Source organism: Echinops telfairi, unplaced genomic scaffold (assembly GCF_000313985.2).
Source record: "Echinops telfairi isolate 266 unplaced genomic scaffold, ASM31398v2 ScPeMD7_6080;HRSCAF=6971, whole genome shotgun sequence".
Taxonomy (NCBI): Eukaryota; Metazoa; Chordata; class Mammalia; order Afrosoricida; family Tenrecidae; genus Echinops; species Echinops telfairi.
The window spans coordinates 6,993,462-7,002,844 of NW_022109980.1; positions in this window are offsets into that span (position 1 = coordinate 6,993,462).

Consider the following 9,383-nt stretch of genomic DNA (forward strand, 5'->3'; position numbering starts at 1 on the left):
AGTGAATTTATTATCTTTTTCAATTATGCAGAAAGTTTTTCCAGGTAAATCCCTTACATTCTATGGCTGATAAAACTTGTGCATATTATATTTAAGGTCAAATTTAATACAGAATTCTCTCAAAGCTGTAGTCCTTTCTGTAAAAGTAAAAGGGAAGGAATTCACTGCACTGTTGTTTGAAATAAAGATAGAAACCTCTTTCAAAATCTAGAATCTTCAACAGGTTACAAATATTTGAGTAGCCCACAACTTTTCTCTATTCAAGTTATGTTGGAATGACACTGTGATTTTTTAGTTCTGTGTATTTAAGAATATTTTTAAAGGTCTATAAAATCCAAACTATTTGTAGCAAAATTTTTGTAGGAGCTTATAGATTGCTCACACTACTAGATAGTACCAATTTCAGATAAGAGACTTGTTTCCAAATTAATAAAATTGTTAAGCAGACAGAGGAAAAAATCATCAATTAAGTGTAAAAATGTTGCTAGAATTATATGAGTGTGATAGTTAGATAATCTTTTGTCAATTTGAAATTTAAGAGTGACAGGGTGGAGTTTAGCCTGTCAATCAGGTTGCAGCTTGATGACCTCATTTGGAGGCACTAAGTTGATAAATAGTTCGCTAAAGCGAGACACATACTCCCTGCAAGACATTAGTACAAAGAGACTGATGGAACGATGCTGATGCAACCAGAGTTCTGGAGCCAGATAAGCCACATATAGAACCCTACCAGTGCTGAGATGCTTAGACCACCCCTGGATTCACAAGACCTTCCACCCATTAGCCTGTGATCTTCTTGCATTCTGTGTCCTTGTTTTATGAGTCTGAAGAGGACTTTATAGATCAGTATCAGACATATGGGCTAATATTGGACTTATGAACTTGATCTGGACTGGGCTGGGACATTTTCTCAATATTCAACTGCTCTTGTATATAAAGCCCTTTCTTATAAACATATGAGTGTCTATGGAATTGTTTCTCTAATCAACTAAGGCTAACACTTTGAGTATGAATGATGGTTTAGCCAACTATTTAATTATGAACTGAGTCTGTTAAAATAATTGGGTAAAATATTAAAGGATGTGATATCTTGGATTTTCTTTAAAATACTTAAAAACAAGAAAAACAACCAAGGGAATTGTTTGAAGATGCAGCAAGATTAAGAAAAAACAGTAATTGCTTAGCTTGCATGTTGAGTGCATATGGGTTCTCCATATTATTCTTTTTATCTATGTGTGTTAATGCTTGAATTTTATTAAATGGAAGTTTTGAATAAGTAACTAAATACTTAATTGTATTGGGTTAGAAAAGCTAGCATATGATTTACTTTTTGGAAAAAAACAACATTAATATTCAAGGAAAATTAGAAAACCTGAGGAAGAGACAGCATTGCTGAGGGAAATGTATATTATGCTTCATAGCAGAATAGGAGGTTAAACCTGAGTGTTCCAGTTATTATTTTCATAGTCTTGGGCAAATCTCTGAAACTATTTCTTCATTTGTAAAGTGAGGGTGATAATTCAAACATCAGAGTGGTGTGGAAGATCAAATAAAATAAGATTCATGAAAGTAGGACTAACACATGAATGTTGCATAAAAGATCCTTTCCTTTATTTGAAAGTAAAGTTGCCAGATACAGCAAACACAGAGTACAAAAGAAACCCAGAAAAAATATCTAGTTTTATTTGTATTTCAGAGAAGTAGTGAATATTTTTAGGTTAAATATGCCTATGCAACATTTGTGAGTGAATGGGACCAAGTTGTTGTGAAATTTAAATGGGGTCCTTATATTTAAACTAACAATCTTATTGGACAGAATAGTTGGTGAGTCAAATTGTCTTACAAAGCTCTACAATAGCAAGCAGAATGTGATTCCAGATAAGTGATTTATTAGGGTTAATGCCTGATTGAAGATATAGAATTAAAAGAACAGAAAGAGATTAACAAAGGAGATTTTCAACAAAGCCATATATATGAACAATTGTAAATCTCTAAGGACTAAACAGTGTTCGATGTTTTTCATAATATTTTCATGATAAGGACAAGAGACAAAGGAAAGAGCATTTAGAAATCTGCCTCCCCCCACCCCCCACACCACCAGAGAAAGCATCTACAACACTAGAGATTTCTGTATTCAAGGGAAAGAAGACAAATATATTCAAAATCAATCTCTCTCTCTCTTACAGATACTCCACACAGCAGCTTCTCTGTCCTTCCTATTGTTCACTGCTCATTGCTTCTTTACAGGTGATTTCACTTTCGATAACCACTGGACTGGGAATATGTCTATTAATGTTTTTAACATTCTGTTGAATTTGAACTATGACTTGTTGAATTTTTTAAGCCCAGACTTAGAATTATATAAGGGTTATGATTGAGATCCTCAGGAAGCATTGTCCAAAAGAGACTTGGATTCCAGATTTAGTCTTCCTAGTAAAGGATAATAGATCTCAATTAAAACTAATACAAATATTTCTCCACCCTATTTGCAGTGTTGCAGCTTCTCATGAGGGCATAGTCACCCAATTCAACCCTAGCTACACAAAATACAATCCATAATATTTAATTTTAAAATAGCAAAGAGCAAACCCACAACTATTTAAAGTCTCCAAATTAACTTGAATTAATATATATATGTGTGTGTATGTATGTATATATATATTCACAAACTGGCATAGAAATAAGACACACACAATTATAACCTTTTATACAAGTTAAAAGTGCCCATGAATTTGATGTAAGGATCCCTGGTGATGCTGGATTACTAAGCATCAATTTGGTGTTCTGAGAGAAAAATAAGGCTGTTTACTCCTGCAAAGTTGGAAAGTCTCAGGAACCCTATAGAGGATTGTTATGAGTGGAAATTGACTGGATAGCTCAAGTTCGGTTGTAGTCCAAGTTTGGTACTCACTCTTTTCACACGCTGTAGCTCCAGGATCAGTCTGTGTCCAGACATACATTTATTATTGCTCTCTACTTGTTTCTTATGATGTCTAAATGTTTATTCCTAGATGGTGGCGTTATGTTTCATATACAATTATAGGATTTTCTTCATACAATAGGTGTACTTTGGTAGGTCATTTATTCATAATCATCTGGAATATTTGAAAAGCACTTAGTGGAATGTTATTTTTTAAAGAATTACAAAAATGGATTTAGAAATGACAAAAATAACACTAGTGTGTTCCTTCTCATACGTGGTCAGATAACATATAGTACAAAGAGTTATCTTCTTTTATAGGAGCCTAGGTTACCACTCACTGTCATTGAGTCAACTCTGATTAATTGACCCGATAGGACCCAATAGAAGTGCTCCCTAGAGTTTCTAAGGCAGCAAATCTAGGTGCATAGAGTACAGATTTAAGGAGACACTGTCAGTATAAGCTTCACAATTTCATGATGCTAAAAGTGAATACCTCCTTAAGTTTCCCCTCATTGGCGCCTCACCTTCTTCTAAGCCTTGTTTTTTTTTCTTCGGTGTTAACAAGTCTAGAATCATAATACAGTGTCTAAAACTGCACGTGTTGAGGGAAGGAAAATAAAGACCTCTTTTAAAAACTTAGAGTGTATTGAAGAACCTTTGCTGAATAAGCCACTGTTTCCCCAAACTCACTATCATCGAGTTAATTCTGACTCGTGGGCATTGTGTAATATTAACTCCCTTTTGCCGTATGCTTTCAAGGTCTTGACATAGAACTATTTCTTGATTGCTAACTGCTTGTACAGATTACAGTTTTCATCCCTTACCAATTCTTGCTGCTCCTTTGGGACAAAGAAAAAATAAGAGAACTTCTTTCTATTCTTCAGACTTTGCATTTGAACCAATTTTTTGGCATTTTTCCTGTATTCAGATTTTCTCTTCATAATAAATGTCTCCCATACCCAACTAAAATACTTATCAACATTTATTTATAAATGCTACAGCAATCATAACAACACAACAAGAATTACCATGAGTTTACTAAAACCTCAGTATTACTTCACAAAATAACTGTCCCACCTGTGTGTAGGAAAATATTAAATTCATTTTGTACATGATGATTATGATAATTTTCTTTCTTATGTTGCTTTTGTGAGCTGGAGAGGTGCTCATGAAAATGATACCAACAAATTTGATGTCAACTAAGACTGATGCTATGACCTTCCTATTATTCCCATAAGAAAAAAGTAGAAAGCCTCATGGTAACATCCTGTGATGTTTTTACTGGAAAATATAATATTATCATAATATTCTTAATTCTATGATGATGCTTTAAAACATTTAAGAGAGCCAAAAGCATTTAAGAGAACGGAAAGATGTATATATACTTTTCCAATAGGAGGTGTACATCGGAAAGGCACCATTTCTCATCACATCATATGGAAACATACTGTCAATATGATTTTAACTTTGCTCATCACTCCAAGTTCGTGTTTTCCAGATTTCGTCATTGTAAGAGTGTTTTTTGTTTTCCTTTTCATGTTGTAATTTGGAAGAAATCACTGTGCACAGTCCAAATTTATGGAATTTGGAGTTATATTCTCACCTCCATGAGGGAAGTATCTCTACAAAAAGTTAATTGGAATTATTCTGCAAGAAAGATCTGTTTGTAGTCATCTACTTATTTGCTCTGTCATTTATTTGTATAGACATTAATTCATGAGTATTTAATGTATGCTTTTCATTATTATCCAACACTACTTTATTGAAATTGTTGCAACTTTGACCATTTGGAGCTCTTTCATTTAGATATTGTGATCCTAATGTATACACCATTGTTGAGATTTCGTTTGCTTATTTGTTTTCTTATTTTTCTTCTTCTATTTTTTTTCTTGAGCAAGTCAAGACTTTTAAGAGCCTTGGAAACCAATAGTTAAGCATTAGGATGCTAACCACAAGGCCAGCGGTTCAAAACCAACTAGCTGTTCCAAAGGAGAAAGGTGAGCCTATCTGCTCCCATAAAGGTTTACAGTCTCAGAAACCGTAAGGAGTGGTTCAACACTCTTTTATAGGATTGCTATGCATTGAAATTGACTTGATGGCAGTGGGTTAATTACTTTCTGAGACTATAAAATGCTCCCTGTTCCGACTGTTTATTTCCAGCTTTTTTCTTCAATCAACTAGGTCTCCAAGGAGACCTTGTTCTTTTATTCAAGAATGATAATAGAAATCAAAGATTGAACATGAGATGTGCTTGTTGCTACTTCTCTACTTCTCAGAGGAAGAGCAGATATGTATGATGAAATTATATTAACCTTTACATATGCTTAGCTAAAGTATATCTATATGAAACCGTCTGAAACTAAACATTCATTCGCACAGAAGCATCTTATTTGAAACTTATTATAACATGAATGGTTCTAAGCTTCTCCCCTTGCTTACCTGTAATCTCTCACTCCAAAAGTGAGACCACTAGCTCCCACAGTCTTCCATCCATTTCTTGCATTTTCCGTATAGTACTTGAACCACATAGAAATAACAATCCATATAGAGAGAGTAGTAGATATTACACTGTATGTATACATAATAGTATCAAAATGGATAATATATAACACCATGGGGAAGAACTTTATCAATAGAGTACAATACTTTTTCTTTGGGCCTTACATACTCATTACAAAAATACTTAAGTCTGCAACTTATTCCATCATCCCTTCAGTCATACAATTTAATATGTTTTCTATGTCGGTAGAATGTTCTTTCTCATGCTATATTGTATGTTGGCATTTCCTCAGCTTCTTAAATGATGTTTTAATGTATATACATTAAATGAACTCCTTAATGAGCTTGAGAAATGAACAGTGGCATGTATCGATAATTAAAATATCATACAAAAGATGTTCACTGACGTACATGATGCCCTGTGCTTCGTTTATTTGACCCTCCTCACCTAGCTATGAGTCTCCTGACAATAATAAGGACAAATTTGATTAGTGTGGCTCTCGTTTACCTGGTATAGAATGTCACGTATTTCTCAGACTACCTTCTTTCACTTTACAGTATGTGATAGGGTTCATTCAGATCTCTTCATGGCTTAATAGTCCATTTGTTGTTCATAGGTGGTTAATATGCTGATGTGTCATGTACTCGTTTGTTTATCCATTCACCTATTAAAAGGCATAGATGTTGCTTCCAGTTTGGGGTGATTATGAATAATCACCGAAATATAGAATAAAACTTCTATAAACATTCGCTTTCAGGTTCTTATATGGAGATTAGCTTTCTTTTCAGTGTAGAATTTAACAGGGACTGTGATTGCTAGTTCAAGATGACAGGAATTTGCTACCTGTGTAGGAAACTGCAAAAACTATCTTCCAAAATGACTATTAGATTTTGAATTCCCATCAGCATGAATGAGAGATTTTTTGTTTCATATCATTGTCATCATTTAATGTTGTCTTTATTCTTTGGATTTTAACCACTTTAATAAGTGTGTAGTGGTATCAGAGCCCTGGTGGTATAATAGGTTACACAAGTTCAGCAGTTAGAAACCATCACCCATTCTGCAGGAGAAATATAAAGCTTTTTACTCCCATAAAGTATTGTAATCTTGAAACCCCACAGGGCCAGTTCTCCTCTGCCTCATAGGATCCTTATGAGCCAGAAGGGACTCGAGAGCAGTGTGAAACTATGTACTGGTATTACATTGTTGTTTTTCTTTGGGATTCTTTAATAACAAATACTGTTGAATGCCTTTTCCTATTATTTGTTTTCTTCATGTTGAGGGATAATCCATTTTAAAGGCTGTAGTCTTTGACTTTCACTTCTAAATGTTTCAAATCTTCTTAGCTTTCAGTTAACAAGATTATGGCATCTGCATATAGCAGATTGCTAGTCAGCAGTTCTCCAATCCTAATGCCTCATTCTTCATTTGGTCCAGTTTCTTGGATTATTTGTTCAGCATTCATATTGAGGAAGTATAGTGAAAGGATACAAATCCTGACACATACTTGTCTTGATTTTTAACCTCACACTATCCCTTTGTTCTATTCAAAGACTTTGTTCATAGTCTAAGTACAGTTTCCTCATGAACAGAACTAACTATTTGAAATTCCCATTCTTCATAATCTTATCCATAGTTTGTTAGGATATACATGGGTAGTATATCCTTTGCACAGTCAAAACACCTTTGTCACTTACCTCTGCTTTCAGCCAATATTCATCTGACATCAGCAAGATGTCCCTCATTGTATGTCCTCATCTGAATCTAACTTAATTTTCTGGCATTTGCATGTCAAATTACTACAACATTATTAAATTAATTTCAGCAAAATTTTATTGATTTGTTATTTTAATGATGATGTGATAATTTCCACATACTGTGGGATCATTTTTCTTTTGAACATATACAAATAAGCATCCATCCCAGTTGGTAGGTCAGGTCTTCAATAATTTCTTGGTAAAAAGCAAAATTTCTCACAACCAAACCAATAAGCAACAACACGATAAATGGAGAAAATACAGAAAATTTAAAAGATTTAAATTTTAATTGGATATTCAATTAACACTCATGGAAGCAGCAGTCAAGATTAAATGAAGTAAATCTGGTGCAAAAGAGCTCTTTAAAATGTTAAAGACCAAAATGACACATTGAAAAGTAAGGTGCAGCTGACCAAGCCATAGCATTTCAATTGTCCCATATACATGTGAAATTAGACAGTGAATAGGGAATACTGCAGAAGAACTACGTAACACATTTGAATTATGGTGTGGTTGAAGAATACCGGTATTTAATATACCCCAGACTGCCTGAATAAGGGGCAACTTTGTCTTTGAAGAAGGACAACTAAAACGTTTCTTAGAAACAAAGATGATGAGACCTCATCTTACATACGTTGGAACTGTTATCAGGAAAGACAAGTCCCTGAAGAAGTCCAGCATGCTTGATAAGGTGGTGGGTCTGAAAAAGAAGACGTTCAAACAATGGATTGACCCAGTTGGCCCAAACACAGCAGTGGTCGTGAGGATTGGGCAGGCCTTGCAGTGTTCTGTTGTGTTTATATGGAGGGGAGCAATGAATAGGAACCCATTCCACAGCATCTAACGAAATCTTTTTCTATAATGATTTGTCATCAATATAAATTCACCGATGCGGTGTTTATTTACAAAATGTATTTTTAATTTAGCTAATGTGTTTGTATTGATCGGTTTTAAGAATCTTTGTATATTTTAGATACAAGTCTTTCATGTGATGTTTATTTTCAATCGCAGTCTCTTCATCGATAGATTTTCCTTTCATTCCTTAATAGCACTGTTTGTAGAGAAGTTTTACATTTTTATGAATTCCAAATTATCACCATTTTCTTTCCTGAATAAGGCTTCTGGTTTATGTAATCGTTCGCAGCCTACACAACATCATACAGATTTTACCTTATGTTTTCTGCTAAAAGATTTATAGTTTTCATTTTTTATATCTATGATGCATTCTGATTTAAATTTTATAGAAGATGTAACATCTGGGACTAATTTAATTGTATGCATATAGATGCCTACTTGTTCCAAAACCACTTGCTTAAAAGTCAGTCCTTTCGCGACAGAACATCCTTTACTCCTCTGTCAAAGGTGTGCTGTCCATAATACTGTAGGTCTAGTTCTTGGATCCGCTACTTGTCTGTCAGTTGGTTTTACTGTGGTGGCAGATGTGTTCCTGGGATGCTGGAAGCTGTCACTGGTATTTCAAATACCAATAGAGTCATCCAAAGGGAAAATGTTTCAGCACAACTTCAAGAATAAGAACAGACTGTGAAGAAGGAATAGGTTGTCCACTTCTGAGGAGGAGTTTACCACTGAAAACCTCATGAACAACATCAAAACACTCTCAGATACTGAAAATCTAATGACCAGAAGCATAACACTGTCAGAGAGAGTACCAGAAAACAAGACCCTCAGGTCTGAAGGAATCAGTCCATATGAGTCCATCCACTTTGTTTCTCAGCAATATTGTGTTGTTTGTTCTAGGTCTTTTGCCCTTACATATAAACTTTGTAATAGTTAGTTGATATATACAAAATAGCTGGGTGAGATTTTTATTGAGAATGTATGGAATCTGTAGACTAAGTTGGGAAGAACTGACACATTAACAATATTGGTCTTTCCAATCAATGATCCCCAATATATCTCAAGTTATCCAGTTCTTTAAAACCTCTTTGAGTAATTTTCCACAGATAGATCCTGAACATATTTGATTGACTTATACCTATATATTTCAGTTTTGTGATGCAAGTACATATTGTATATAAAAATATGTTATCTATCTATCTATCTATCATCTATCATCTATCTATCATATATCATCTATCTATCTATCTATCTATCTATCATATATCATCTGTCTATCATCTATACCTATCTATCTATCATCTCTATCTATCTATCTATCTATCTATCTATCTATCTATCTATC